This window comes from Hordeum vulgare, chromosome 2H, assembly GCF_904849725.1.
Source record: "Hordeum vulgare subsp. vulgare chromosome 2H, MorexV3_pseudomolecules_assembly, whole genome shotgun sequence".
NCBI lineage: Eukaryota > Viridiplantae > Streptophyta > Magnoliopsida > Poales > Poaceae > Hordeum > Hordeum vulgare.
Window position 1 is genome coordinate 593,988,942 of NC_058519.1, and position 16,226 is coordinate 594,005,167.

Below are 16,226 nucleotides of genomic sequence, written 5' to 3' on the forward strand. Positions count from 1 at the left end.
GCATATATCTAGCTTGTTTTCTTTCAAACTTTACTCCGGTGACAAATTTGATATAGTTTTACCTTATTTCACCCTGCCCGGATCTGATCGAAGACGGGGCCGGCGGTTCCATCCACGGAGAGCTCCGGGCTGAGGTCGACCATGGCAGCCACCTGCGAGAAAGAAGGAAGAGAGGAGAGGGAGAGAGGAGGAAGAAGCCAAGAGGTGCGGGCGCATGGACCTGAGTTAGGATTAGATCCGGACCCCGCGATCCCCTCCCTCCCCGTCCACATAGCCCACCTCTCCGTCCACCTCTGCGGGCGCGGCGAGCGGGGACGAGGACTTCGGCGGGGGAGGTGGAGGAGCGAGGAAGGACGCCACGACCCAGATGACGAAACATTTTTTCCACTTACTATAGGACTGCGGGTTGATTTCGAAGGAATAGAAGGACTTAATTGTCACTACTGCAGATAAAAATGAATTACTACTTGCACAACAACCTTGCCTCGCTTTTTCTCTGAATTGAACGGGAAGACTTGAAGAATGGAGGATTTCGATCTTGTTTCACTGAATTTCATACCAAGCCGTTGAATATACAGATCATGGCTACCAAGCAGGAGACACAGAGAATATAGGCTGACGCTACTACGAGAAGCCATACCTGCAACCCCCAAGAGAGTATAGCCTTTTCAGTTGGTGATCCAGTAACCTCTGGAGCGTGACCACCCTGTGACATCAAACAAAAGTCAGTAGGCACACACAACTGAAACATAACATGAGAAAGGAAGAAGAACATGTTCAGATTCCTGGATGAAAAGGTGCATGTACATAAATTATAAGTATAGGCTGACCTCAGGCTCAAATATGCTTCCGGATGTCTTACCTACTGGACCAGCTGTATTGCAGCTCTTCCCGTCTTCCTCCCTCCCTCTTGCTTCACGGCCCTCCCGCCACCGACAGTCCGACACCACTCCTCCCTCCCTCGGTCGGCGCCGCGCGGTTGCAACTTCGCTTTCATCCCCACTCTCAGTTTTTATCTCCTCACCAGATCCCTGCCACGAGCTACCGCATTCCCCAAAGATCCAGATCACGCCGAACCACTGAAGCAATCTAGATCGAGCACCCGAGCTCCCAAGAAGAAGCAAGATCCAGATTGAGCTGAGCTGAGTTGAGCCTCTCTGACCGCCGGAGCTGAGCTGAGCTGCTCTGACTGCCGGAGGAGAAGAAGAGGAAGAAGAAGAAGGGAAAGAAGATGAAGCGGAAGACGCGGAACAAGATCGTGGTGACGGTGCTGCTGCTGGGGGCGGCGGCGGTGCTAATAGGCGGCACGCTGGCGCTGATCCTGACGGCGGGGACGTGGAAGGTGAAGCTCAAGGAGTCGCAGGAGAAGGTGTGCAACGAACTACTGTGATGGGGGCATGGAGTAACAAAACTTTGTTCGCACAATTTAGAAAAATATTCAGACCATTCATATAAATGTGCATTAAATATTAAAAGTGTTCCCATGCTTAACAGGTTTAGCAATTTTAAAAAATCATGAAAATGAAAAAATATTATTCACACTTCTTTTAAAATATGTGCCATTAAAAAAGTAGATAAATCTTAAAATATGTTTTTCAAATAACCCATTACAGAACTTGCGTCGCGGGTGTAGTTAGGTCACATAGGCCATAAGAACCGGCCAGCCGCCTGGTTTTCTATGTTTTGCCGTCACACGCCGCACCCTGACAGCGGTTGGCGTGAAAATTGTCACGCACCGCGCACATGAGGCCCCTGGCCGACCTTGTTTTTTTGGACATAGGGCCCTGGTTTCATAGGTAATGCTCTATTGACCTCCCTCTTGTAAGTCTGTCTTTTCGTGTTCGTCACCGGTGGGAGAGGAGACTGGTGGTGGTGCTGCCACTTCGAGCTCTGGAATTATGTCACGGAACTATGTGAGACGTTGAGTCAGTTCTAGAATGGTAATTGGAGACGTTGTTGGGTAATGAAATTGACAATGGCCATTGGCCCCATGTCATTGCCCTTTAATACCTGGTTCAGCTGTTCCATGATCAGAAGTGCCACTTGTTCAGCCACACAAATGCCCTTCCGAGTTACTGGAACCCGTCTCGAATTGACTACTACCGGAGTCGATTAGCGTGAGCATGATCTGATCCCCCACTAATGTTTCAGTATGATTGTTTCACCAGATTCAACACAAGGCACTGCATACAAGGACGACGGAAAGCACTCTGCTGCAACCATTTCAGTTAATAATTCAAGAGCCTGCAGTGAATCTTCAGTTAACACTTCACAATATCCGCACACCTGGATTGTGAATGACTGCATCAGCTTCTTACATTGATGCTCCTTGCTATACTTATCTCCGCAATGAAAACACAGCCATTGCCATGACAAAATCTCTTAACTGTCGATCAAGACCAAAATCATCCACTAACTTGCACTGAATTGCAGCCTGTTGTTCCTGCTCAGGTTTGCTCCTGAACTTGTTCCTGCTCGGGTTCCTGGTCACGGTCCCATGGCTCCATCTGTGAGATGGGCTCCATGACGTATGTGTGCGACTGGGTGATCCTCCGGTGTCTTCAACATGGGAGGAAACTTGTTGGCACCACCTCCGGTGTCTTCAGCATGGGAGGAAACTTGTTGGCAAATCGCGGATCTTGACGAGCTGGTGATGTTGTTCTTGTCAGTGGAACCAGCGGGTGCCTGTGGTGGATGTCATCCTTCTGCGTCGACTCAATCTGCTTGCTCAAATTGGAGATGTGGAGATCCATGACGTCAAACTTCGAGAGAAACGCCACCATCGAGGCATGTAGCAGGGGTGGGAGTGCTCCGGGACCAAGTACTGCTGCAACCAGACCATCACCGACTTCTTCAAGGTGTAGCAATTCGAGAACCTCTTCGCCAAGCGCAACTTCCCCGTCGCCAAGGCCGTCGGCTTCTGGGACTACCAGGCCTTCGTCACCGCCGCCTCCCTCTTCGAGAACCAGGGCTTCTGCACCACCGGCGACATCGACATGCAGATGATGGAGCTGTGCGCCTTCCTCGGACACGTCGGCGCAAAGACCTCATGTATGTAGTATGCTATTTTCATCTTCTTCTACCTGCTCTTTTTCGTCTTTTTCTCCGGTGGCGGTGCATCGATTCCGACGGATTGCTGGCTTTGCTCTGCTTCTTGTTGCTTCCTCTGCTTTGATTAGATCCAAGAGGCCGACTGACTGATTGAGTCTTCTTGCAGGCGGATTCGGCGTGGCCACCGGCGGTCCGACGCCTCACCTGCGCGAGGACGCGGCCAGATCTCGCCGCCTTCCTAAGAAAAGATACGGGACGGCGAGGCGGGGAGAGACAGGGGCAAAAAGGATTGGTCGCAAGTGGGATCTCGTCCCCGGCCTCGCCGTGCTCCGGCCCGGCCATCCCCGTCGCCGCGCCGCCCCTGCCCGCTAGCCTCCCGCGCCTCCCAGTGTCGGCCCAGCCTCCCGCGCCTCCCAGTGTCGGCCCGGCCGTCCGCATCGCGAGCTGAAGATGCGGTCCCTGAAAACGTTTTTTCAGATGCACTTACACAGGGACCGCGGGTTGATTTTAAAGAAACAGAGGGGTGTTTTTGCAAAAACGCCATCGATGGACGAGAGAAGCTCTTCGCGCTTTATTATTAGGGTAGAAGATAAGATAAGATAAGATAAGATTATTAGGTGCGCTTGGGTCGGGTGCGCTTGTGTCGTTTATGAACAAAACAGTTTTGAACTGCGGGTTGGATAACAAAAATTACAGAGGTTTTTTTATAAAAATGACGTGGTGGGTTTTTCGACGAAAACAATAGCCGCTTTATTATTAGGTATAGAGGTATAGATTGACGCCTTATGCTATTACAGTTTTCTTTGACCGTGTTTTATTGCTACTTTGTTGGGAGAGTGGATTTTGTACATGCACGTGTGGTGCTAGAGCTATCTTCCCCACATTGATCTTTGAGATCCGTGCATTATTCTCCAACCAGAATTTTTTTTTGGGAAAGAGCCAAAAGTATGGAGATTTTTGACCTCAGCTGCAGATTTTTTACATGCGAGTGGAGAAGCTGGTCCCGAGCAGCTTTGACAGCTTTCCCTCGTGGTGGATCGATCCCACGCCCATCCTACCCCTGGCACTTCGCTGTAATTACATAAAAACTGTCCCTCCCATATAAACGTGAAATCCCTCGTTCTGTTTCCCCCCCACCCATTATCCCCCACAACACACAGGGGATGAAGCAAGGGCGGCCCTAGGGTTTCTCGTGGCCAGCCGTGTCCTTCGCCGGAGACCGCGCTCGCCGGCGCCCGCCCTCCCTCGCTCGTGCTCCTCGAGTCGCTCGTCACCAGAGACGGCCGGCCCTCGCCCGTGTTCGCCTCGCTCGCCAACGGAGACGGACGACCCTCGCCCGTGTTGCCTCGCTCGCCACCGGAGAGGGCCGGCCCTCGCGTCGCCCGCCGCAGGAGACCGCCGCCCGTGTTCATAGATATTTGACTGATGATGTATGAACAAGTAATGTCTTTTGGTGTAGATGTAGGAAATAGAAAGTATATTTTGGTATAAATATGTGGACAGTGATATATGAACAATGTTCATGATGATGTATGAACAACTAATGTTATATATGAACAATGTTAGCAATTATCACATTTTAATTACCTCCAAAATACATGCATCAACTAAAAATTAGTGCCATGTCAAAAAATAGATTATTACCATACATATACACCGTCTCAGCATCTCAGGGGTATTCCAGACATTTACTCGAAAACCACAGTTCACACAACTAGTTTACCAAACGACAACACTCCTCACAGCAGCTTTCCTGGCACAACAGCTTTCCCACAGCTCACAACAGCTTCTCCACAGCCCACAACCTAACCAAACACCCTCTTAGTCAAACATGCATATGTTTGATTTAAAAAACACTAATATACTTTATACTAGCGTATAGTGTTTTAAATTGATCGGATCTATTAGTGTATATTAGTGTATACTTAGTATATTAGTATATTAGTGTATATGTTTGATTAGAGTATTTTGGAACAGACAGAGTATAGTTTTAAATTGATTGTTGAATGATGTTTCTAAACATATACTCCATCCGTCTCAAAATAAGTGACTCAAGGGAGTACAATATTTTTCTATGGACTTGATTCATGATATATCGTGCATGTTTTTTTTTGCGGGTGCTGAGCGGTGTAATGATGCAATGGCGTGGAATGAAGCTTTACAGTACGACTATTGTGATTAAGCAGACGTGTAGCCATGTTATTCTATGCAGAGGCTGATTCAGAAGGACCAACAAGTGACAAATGAGTATTCAAACGACCTACAAAGACGAAGTCATGTCTCCTCACTGAACAAACATAGTTGGAAAGGTTAAATAAATCCAGAAAATAGACAATGCCAAGTCTATGACTTAAATCTTGGTGGGCTGGTTTCACGACAAGTAACCTAACCATATGAGTTATGATTGGTTTGCATGATAGCTCTAGTCAGCACAAAAAAAAAGATGTACTGCAGAACGATAAGATCACTGAAAAAAAATACATGTGTCAAGAGTAGGGTTATGTTTCATTTCACATTGAAAGTTTGGTAGGCGCATCACCCCCCAACATCCCACTGGATGCAAGAGAAACACGGTTGGTACCGCTCGCACATGCACGAACCTTAAAGCAGTCCAAAGACTAGCTCGCTAAGAACACTTGAATCGGTCATTTCTAGCGAGTCAGGTTGAATATAGCGCAAAAGGGAGGCACAACATACACGATGGTGCAAGGGAAATGTGCGTAGAGATGTCGGGAGACGGAAATCTGGCAGCGTGGGATGGCGCGATATCTAGCATCACCCCCAATTTACTCATTCACTTCTATCGCTAGGACAAACCTAGCCTCAGTTCTTGGCACCGACTGTGATGGCGACTCAGGTTTGCAAAAGCGGCAACATCGACTTCAATCTCCGGCAGATGGACATGCTTCTTTCCTTCGTCTCTGACTTTGTTATCCTTCTCGTCTCCAGCATGGGCGGATCATCGACTACAAAGGGGGTAAGCAACGTATCTATAATCCCGTGATACGTTTCCAACACATCTAGAATTTATGAAGTTTTCATGCTATATTAATGTCAATTATATTTTTTGGTGCACTTATATATATTTTTGGACTAATTTCTTAATCTAGCGCCTAGTGCGAGTTGTTGCTTTTTTGCTTTTTTTTATTACAGAAAATCAATATATATGAAGGTCAAAATACCCTCGTGATTTAATATGATTTTTCCCTGAAATATATGTGATTTTGGGCGAAGGAATCAACGCAAGGCGGTGCCCAAGGCCCCACATGTCCTCATGGCGCGGGCACGCCCCCTGGGCACGCCGTGGGCCCGTGTGGTGGCTGCTAAAGTCGGTTGGAGCCCTTCTTTCACCACAAGGAAGATAATTTTATGAAAAAACCCTCAAAATTTTAGCCCAGTTAGAGTTACGGATCTCTGACTATAAAAGAAACGGTGCTCGACCAGAAAACAGAAGCAAAAACAGAGATCCAATCTAGGGGAGAGCTCCCTCTCTCCCGGAGGGCCAAGGAAGAAGAAGGAGGGGTTCCCTTCCCCCTTTCCTTCGATGGCCATCATCATCACCACCAACTTCTTCTCTGTTCTCATGGTAATGCATAAGTAATTCATCCTCGGGCTAAGCGTATGTACTAGTAGCTATGTGGTCTCTCTCTCTCTCTCTCTCATGTTCTTTCAGATACCATAGTGACATTGGGGACACTTTTAGCATAAAGATTGAACGATATTATCATATGGTGTTGTCATAGTATGACTTATGGGAGTATCCGTGGCACTTCGTGGGTTGTTCAATAGATCAAGATTAGAAATACAACTTTAAGGTGGTTTGCTGTTAAGCACACCTAAATTAATGATTTCATCCTACTTTCTTCGATAAAAATAGAAACTTTGGAATGATTCTTTGCTGCACTTTGATGGATTATCACGTGTTTTAATTATGGTAATGATGTTGAGAGTTGGCACTAGTGAAATTACTACCACTAGGAAAATCCCTATAGGAAACCACCTAATAGTGTCGCGGGTCAATTGGCTCGCGCTATTGCTAGATAGTAGTAGCGCGGATAAAAAGAGTGTGCTACTGGTAAAGCATAGTAGTAGCGTGGGCACGATAGTCTCACACTACTACTAGGTGGTCCTCACCGTGCCCCTAGGACAAACCAAGTAGTAGTGCGGGGTATAAAACACGTGATACTACTACGTGTAGACAAGGCCAAATGGTGAGCCCCACTTAATTGGTAGTAGCACGGGTGCCTGAGGGCACACGTTACTACTAAGCATAGAAGCCACCTTTATGTTCCCCCTTCCCCTCTCCCTTTCACCCCTTCCATCTAGCTTTCTCACTTTCTCCCCTCCCCCTTCCTCTCCTAGCTTGCTTCCTTCTCATCTCTCCCTTCTTTGCCCCTCCACCATCTACATTAAAGGATCCTCTTCCTCTCTTCCTCACTTGCTTTCTTGTCCCTCTCCCTCTCCACTAGTTAGACTCATCTTCCTCCAAGTAGATCTACTACTTAATCACTAATATCTCCCGCACTCATTAAATGAACTAAGCTAACTACCCCCTCTCATTAATGAAGGAGCAATAAGTATATTTGTCCACGTCATCCCCAAGCGACACCGATCTCATCACCGTGCTCTCTCTTGAGATAGGTGAGTACGAAATATTGTTGTGCAAGTATGGAATTTGTGTGTGCGCGAAGGTGAATAAGTGTCAAAGAAATCTTCTTCTTCTTGCTGGGCATAGTCCTTAGCCACAAGCCTAGCCTTGTACTTTTCAATTGTACCATCGGGCCTAAGCTTCCTTTTGAACACCCACTTGCATCCCAATGGTTTGCAACCATAGGGACGATCAATAATTTCCCATGTCCCATTAGCCATAATGGAATCCATCTCGCTACGGACCGCAACTTTCGAGTAGTCGTCATTTGGAGATGCATACGCTTCTGAAATAGAAGTGGGATTATCATCCACGAGGCATACGAATAAATCATCACCAAAGGTCTTTGCAGTCCTTTGTATCTTGACCCTACCAAGGGTTTCCTCGTCATCCTCCTCAGGATTTTCATCATGTGTTTGTTCATAATATTCCATAGGAATGGCAGGCTCGGATATTTCCTCAAATTCCTGTCTAGAAGTGCTTTACATATCTCTCATGGGAAAATATCCTCAAAGAATGTAGCATCCCTCAACTCCATTATCGTACCGACCTTCACGTCAGGTACCTCAGATTTCACTATTAGAAATCTATAGCCAACACTATTCTTAGCGTATCCCAAATTAACGCAGACCACAGTCTTTGGTCCAAGCTTACACTTTTTGGGGATCGACACATTAACTTTCCAACCAGCCCCAAGTATGTAAGTACGAGAGGGTTGTCCTTCTCTTTGACCACTCCTCATAGGGTGTGACCTCATTATCTTTTGTAGGAACCTTATTCAGGACATGACACACACTCAATATAGCCTCCCCCACCATGCCTTGGATAAACCCGATGTATCTAACATGGCGTTAACCAAATCAGTTAGAGTATGATTTTTTCGTTCGACAACCCCGTTTGACTGGGGTGAATAGGGAGGCGTCCTATCATGAATAATGTTCTGTTTCGCACAAAAAGAATCAAATTCATTTGAGAAGTACTCTCCACCACGATCAGATCGGACTCGTTTAATTTTATTTTCAAGTTGATTCTCAACTTCTGCCTTATAGATTTTAAAGTAGCGTAAAGCCTCATATTTAGTATTTAACAGATACACATAGCAATATCTAGTGGAATCATCTATCAATGTCATGAAATATTTCTTTCACCTTAGTCAACACACCATTCATCTCACAAAGATGAGAATGTATGGGTTCTAATGACGCCAAGTGTCTCTCCTCTCCAGCCTTGTGAGGCTTGCGAGGTTGCTTTGCTTGCACACACGAATGGCACTTAGAACCTTTGGCTAAAGTGAAACTCGGGATTAAATTCAGTTTTGCTAGCCACGACATAACACCGAAACTTATGTGACAAAGACGTGAATGCCAAACTTCAGATTCATTAACACTCGAATGAATATTGTTCACGACTTTATTACAAAAATCTGCAAGGGAAAGGTGGAACAGGCCTCCGCGTTCATAACCTTTACCAACAAAAAGTCCATATTTCATAACAACTACTTTATTAGACTCGAAGACCAACTTAAACCCTTCTCTACACAGAAGAGAGACACTAACGAGGTTCTTCTTAATGTCGGGGACGTGGTGCACGTTCTTCAGCTGCACGATCCTTCCCGAAGTAAACTTCAGATCGACCGTGCCAACACCAAGAACAGAAGCACTCGCGCCATTCCCCATCAATACGTACCCTTGGCATGTGACCTAGTAAGAAGAGGACAATGAGATATCAACACACACTTGAATATTTGCACCTGTGTCCACCCACCAATCGATAGACTGACAAACTGGAAATACAGTAAACAAATTATTGCACCCAGATGCACCACTTTCGTTGTTGCTAACAATCATATTGGCAGATTTGAAGTCCTGCCCCGGCTTCTCATACTAGTTTGGACACTTACTGGCCCAATGTTCCTCAGAACCACAATTGAAGCAACCATCTCCCTTCTTATTCTTCTTGAAGGTCTTCTTACCCTTCTTCTTAAAGTCGGTACTCTATTGGACAAAATTCTTCACCTTGGGCTTGTGGGAATTGAAGTTCCTCCGATGTACCATATTGTCAACAGAAGGACCTTCGACCGTTTTTTCCGTGCGAGTCCTTTGCTCTCGAGTTCTGCTCAATACTCAAATGGTCGACGATATCCTATATTGAGAATTCATGCCTCTGATGTTTCAGAGTGGTAGCAAAGTTCCTCCAGAAATTAAGGAGCTTAGCGATTATACACCCCGCAACAAATTTGCCCGATAAATCGCACTTTAGAACCTCAAGTTCTTTAGCAATGCATATTATCTCCTGAGCTTGTTCCAATACAGAACAATTCTCAACCATTTTGTAATCATGGAAGTGCTCCATAACATACATCTTGCTCCCAGCATCGGTGGCCCCGAATTTAGATTCGAGTGCCTCCCACAATTCTTTGGCAACGTGCACATGAAAATATGCATCAACCATCTTATCTCCGATCACGCTTAAATCTGCTCCAAGAAAGAAGACGGTGGCCTCCTTGAACGTCTTCTCGTGTTCAGGATTGAGTGTTCCCGTAGGAGTCACACCAGCTACCCAGAACACATTCATAGTTGTGAGCCATAAGTACTGGTAAACTTATCCGGTTTCAGTGCACCAACAAAACCACTACTCGAAAAATTCCTACACACATTAGGTTTTCGGATTCTTGAGTAAATAGGCAATTTTCCGAATAGATTAATCCACGAAATAATCACTAACATGGCATCGACTAGATTCATGATGTACTGATTACGGAGCAGACTAGCAAGTACTACGCATATAGTAGAAACATCTACGCATATAGCTAGTACTACTAGGACTAAAATAAACAGGAGCAGGATAAACGAGTTATACCCTTCGATCGGCCTGTTGGCCATAGCAGCAGTGGTGGCGGTGGTAGCATCCCCTGCCGCCTTCTTCTCGTCTTCGGCCTTCTCGCGGACGAGACGGTCGGCTTCGGTTGGTGAAGACATGGCGATGGCGAAGGCGACGCAGATGTAGATGAAGCATACGGACGGAGGCGAGCAATGGCGTGATCATTCCCCAAAAACCTAATCGCCCCTCTCCCGTACATGATCCGGAGAGGCAGGGGTTCGGAGGCCTGCTCTCCCGTCGACCGTGTATGCGCTGCACGGGACGGAGTCGCCGGCGGCAGCAGCAACAAAAGGAACGAGCGCGTGAGTTAGAGTCGATCTAATCTCGTGATGGCTAGGGTCGGCGTTAACCCTGCTTATATAAGCGGACGGGTGGAGAGACGTGGGCTGGAACCACGTCCGAGTCAGTAACAACCCATGATCTGACGTCTCGAATCGTGGCGCGTCCGTTACGTATTCTTCGTTCCTGACCGACAAAAATAAGCGTGTAGGTATGAGCTTGGCTAGGCTCATTCCTGCAACCCACGACGCGGCGCGACGGAGGAGGAGTGCGCGAGGGCCTCTTCTCTTCTCATGCTCCAATAGCATGTAGAAGAGAGACCCTTATAAAGGGATCCAACTGCCCCTCCACTAGCAAGGTGTGACTAAACTTCCCACCATCCCTTGTCATGCCACCACCTACATGGGCTTGAAGATTTCTGAAATTGTCTCATGGGCCTTAGGCCCATCTAAGATTTCAACATTCTTCTGCAAATTTTGTTTGTTCATTGGTCACGGTACCGTTGAGACGAAATATGTTCCAGTAAGCAAGTAATCGTCATGATTATTTAGGCTTACGTGGAGACATGGGAATTGATACATGAGCTTCATCATTTCATTGACCTCATTATTTTCCTACATAAATAATTTTCTACTCATGATGACAGCTACACGTGGCCCGAGAATGTAATTCAAATAAAAGCATTAGGTGTTTAATGACCACACCTCATGAATCCCCGATGATTAAGTTTGTGTCCTCCTTGCTCCTAACCTCCTCCTTGATCAAACTCTTGGTTGTTGGGTATCTGCGGAGTCGTAGAACGAGAAAGAGACAAGAGACAACTCTTTGCAATCGAACAAATACATGACGTTAATTCAAAGTCATTTCATCGCTCCCTCATAAAAATACACCAGATTTCAATGATATGCCTCAATCCATTGCCTTGCCGAATTACTCTCACACGACGATCATATCGCAAGAAGGAATCATCAGAGAAGACGTAAAGATGAATTCTTTAGTGATAATCTGTCTTACAATGGTTGACCGATGTGATACATGATTACAAGTATGCCTAAGTGGAAAAGAATTGCTGCAATGATGGTGATGGTGGCGGCTATGGAGGCCACATGGGAAATCGTAGTGGCTAGGTTTATCAACTGATTTGTGTTATGTTCTCGACTCTCTCCTCGATGTTTTGTTGTGATTCTGGTGTTGTGCCCTTTATAAATGTTGGAGGGTTGGACCCGAGCGCTCGTCTGGTAGTGCTACCCCCCCCCCCCCCCTCCCAAAAGTTCCTTTCCTCTTTCTTTATTTTTCATGTTTCCTTCTAAGTGATGATTTGTCTTCATATTTGACCTCTTTTCTTGTAGAAACAGTTTAAACAAAGGGGTGCACAATCTCTCACATTCATTGGTCATTATGGCAATATGGGATTAATTTTCTCAGTATTTCTAAGATTATCTGATTTAAACAACGATGTGATGAGTGTATAAATATCACACATCATTAGACATCGACACGATGGAAGAGGAGTTTGAGGACGAGATCGTGGGTGTCACCAATTCCGATCGGGCACACCACCACAACCTTTTGTGCACCGCCGCCACCATGACGAGGCCCACACGTCGATGGTCGCCGTCGTCGATAGCGAGGAAGAATAAAACATGGGAGGCCACCGCCGCTTGGGTCCTAGGAAGGCCGCCGTCACTGTATTTTCGGGCCTCACAGCCGATGAGCTTGCCCATTTCACGGAGGCAGGGGCCGCTATTCTTCCCCTCCCGCTGAAACTTCACTTTCCGGGGCTCACGATCGTGTGGTGAGCTGGCTGCCGGACATGGGAAGACATGTCATGGGAAACGGGCATCACCGCAGCCGGCGATCATTTTGACTTGGTTAGAATAGCCCAGTCCGCTAAGTTTAGTTGAAATATGTAAAAAATGTAATGAATGTGCTCTGATTTAGATGAAAATCATCTTGTTTGCATGGTATTCGTCTAGTTTGTTGAAATCCGGTTTGAAATGTGGAGTGTTGGAGATGTCCTAATACAGCCAAAGGCATCAATGGATCATGACCGCTATGCTTGTTTTTTGCGGCATGCTCTACTGACTTTCAGAGTTCCGTTTGTAAACTTGCACTCTGTACTCTATTTTTGCATATAAACAAAATATTCGAGTAAAGAACAAAAAAATCCAGTTTGTAAACGAAAGTGAATATAGTCTGAAGGCTATCATGTCGCCTGGGCATCATCGAAGTTCCTCATTTGCCTCGCTCGTGATCCACAGCTTGTCCCGAACAAGATGGGACCAAGCAACAGTTATCTCCAGCTGAGTGTCACCAAGGTGACATACATCCTGACTAATATTGCAATCTCTGGCCCGGATGGATACATGACCAGCAAGAGCCCCAGATTGCGAATTGGCCTCTATGAAAACTTCAAGCATTCCACACAATTTCACAGAGACAACATGCCTTGACAGATCAAGGTAACCCATTGAACAACTAGCCATTGCTCCATCTTGCAGCACAACTTGTCTAAACGAGGGGTCAGTCGTGTGTTCAGAATCAGGCAACTTGGCTCTCCTCCTAGGCAGGGAGGAGCAAACAACTCGGCCGCCATTTTTAAAAAGATTTGGTGTCTCTTCAGGAACACAGACACGAATACCCACGATAGTTGCCTGGACTGATTTATAAACTTCCTCTGAGCTTAACGCCATTGTGCAGAAGTCCCCTTTGAGAGGTGTATATAGAGTACCCAACCCACAATGACCACCGCTGTAATACCAGACACGACTCATCAACGATCTATCTTCAGACTTCGTTCTGCCCTTCACGTTCAGCTCGATTTCCACATGAAGAGGTTCCTGGCTCACAATCGCACGAGATGGGCCAGTCAAGCGCAAAAAGGGATCCTGCATTCACCATTCATTGATCAGTTTTGCTAAGCTAGAAGCCTAGAAGTTTACTGGACAATGGCTGCTTGATATCTATTCTTAACAACTGCCTCTGTTCCATAATTCTTGTCGTGGTTTTAGTTCAAAGCAAATACATGCGTATTTCTAAATGCATCTGTTCATAACTAATCAACGGATAAGGAAACAGAAAGTAGAGAAATACTATACGGACCTCTCGAGTGAGTATTTGGCAGTTACTCCTTGAACGGGAGAAGAGAATGTTGCGATTGTGATCCACGGCGTCTCTTGCAGCAACCACGCCGTACACTTCCAGTGGCCAGTTCAAGCCAGAACCATCTTCTAATTCTGCTACTTTGAGGGAGTAGATCTGCAGAGTGCTATCAGCGAGAGAAACCATTGGGCAGTGTCCCGGTGTAATGTGTGTATAGTGCATAGGACTCAACGACGCTGCAGCCATAGAAAAAGAAGACTATTTAGAGAATTCAACCGGCCACTAGGTGTAAAGGAAATAAATAGCTTCCCTTATTAAAGAATGAGGGAGTCTGCTTGCTTGATACATGCAGTAGGAAAGAAGAAACGCAACGAACAGTGAGCAGATAAGTAGCGCGAACGAATGTTTACTCACTCGTCTCTGTGAAGGTACCATGGGATCTGGATCAATTCGATACCCAGCCCCTGAAATACGTAGCAAAGAACTCCTCATTAGCCTGCGCCTTGTCCATCTTGGCATCATCTCCCATCTCCTTGGCTTCCTCTATCTCCAATTTTGTCTTTGTGGTTTGGGATTTCAAGGTACCCTTGTAACTAAGATATCCCATCTGATCCAACTGGGTGCAGAGCTCATCCAGCCCACTGAAGATTCCATTCAATCCATTGCAATGTATCACCTTGTACTTCACTTTATCCATCCTTTGGAGCAAACTCTTCACCTCGCTGTACATGTTATCCATGTGGATCTGGACCTCGTCCAAGCTATAGTCGCTAATCCTCAGCTTCGGCTCCCGTTTCAGCTTCATGGCGTTCTCGGAGATAAGATTGAGCAAGGAGTAGATCTTAGCCCGAACCGTCTCCGTGCCCGGCCGAGTCTCTGATGTTGTCTCTTCGTGATTCCTCCTCCTCTGCATCTTTGAAATATACTTGGATATCCGACCATCATCAACGCATCCCTCCCTCGAGATATCCCGCTTGTCTCGAATAAGCAGGGACCAAGCAACGGTAACCTCCACTTTATAGGGGCCAAGATTACAAATGCCTCGACTTATTTTGCATTCCTGAGCTGGGAAGAAAACATGACCACGTGATTTGGAGGCACAGATGACGACTTTCAGCTTCCCATTTAACTCTACAGAAACAACGTGCCTTGACAGATCAAGGTAACCATCTGAACCATCACCCGTCACTTGATCTTGAAGTACAACCTCCTCTTCAGGTTTAGCTGGCTCAGAAGATCCATTGGCAAAGCAGCTAACTCGACCACCATGTTTAAACGGCCATGCCCTCTTCCTCCAATTTGTTACACGAACGCTCACAATAGTTGCCTGGACCGTCTTTTCTAATCTTGCACACTGGAACATAATTTTGCACAAGTCATTTAACAGAGTGGTATCATCACTGATATAGGTGAAGGTCTGACGCATCAACACTCTATCATCCGACTTCCTTCTGCCCTTTACATTCAGTCGAATTTCAAAGTCCACGGGACCTTCAGCGACAATTGCGCGAGACGGCCCCGTCAGTTTCAAATAACAATTCTGCATTTGCCAACAATCGTAATCAACAAAACAACAAAGATGGACCCATACATGGAAGAAGTAAAGAGAAAACCGTGAGGTCAAAATTGAGTAGTGGAGTACAACCTTTTGAGTGAGTATTTGGCAGTCACCCCTTTGACGGAGGAAGAGAATGTTGCGGTTGCGGTCCACGGCATCCCGGGCGGCAACCATGCCGTACACACTCAACGGCCACTTCAACCCAAGAGCTTCCTCTACTTCTGCGACTTTGAGGGAGCAGATCTGCAGGGTGGTGGCAACGAAGGCACCATCAGGGGTGCGTCCCGGTGTAGTGTGTGTGAAGTGCATAGGACTGAATGACGCTGCAGCCATAGAAAAAGAAGATTCAGATAATCCATTGGAACAAGTAGAGTACTAAATCCCTTCCTCGTCAACATATACGTATATACTAAAGTAATTTGCTTTCTTGACACTTGCGGCAGGATTGCAGGAAGGAAGAACAGGCAGCAACCCAAGGTACAATGAGCAGAGGAGTGACATGAATTCGTGTTTACTCACTCGCGTCTCCCAAGGGAGGGGCGCTGAACAACCAGGACCAACACGATCCCAAGACGCGACGGCGCATGTCAAAGAACTCCCAACTCTGCTTCTTCTCCTCAATCTCCAAACTTTTTGGATCAATGAAAGTGGAAATCCACGTCGCGAGCCCATCCATCTCCTCCCCGTCCTCTCCCATCTCCTTGTCTT

At 46.4% G+C, this 16,226-nt stretch overlaps 2 pseudogenes; one reads left to right on the plus strand and one right to left on the minus strand.

The window, feature by feature from the left end:
- The first annotated feature begins 1,231 nt into the window (after positions 1 to 1,231).
- LOC123428687 lies at positions 1,232 to 3,059 on the plus strand (annotated as a pseudogene).
- Positions 3,060 to 12,940: 9,881 nt separating this feature from the next.
- On the minus strand, positions 12,941 to 15,835 carry LOC123430676 (annotated as a pseudogene).
- Positions 15,836 to 16,226: the final 391 nt, after the last annotated feature.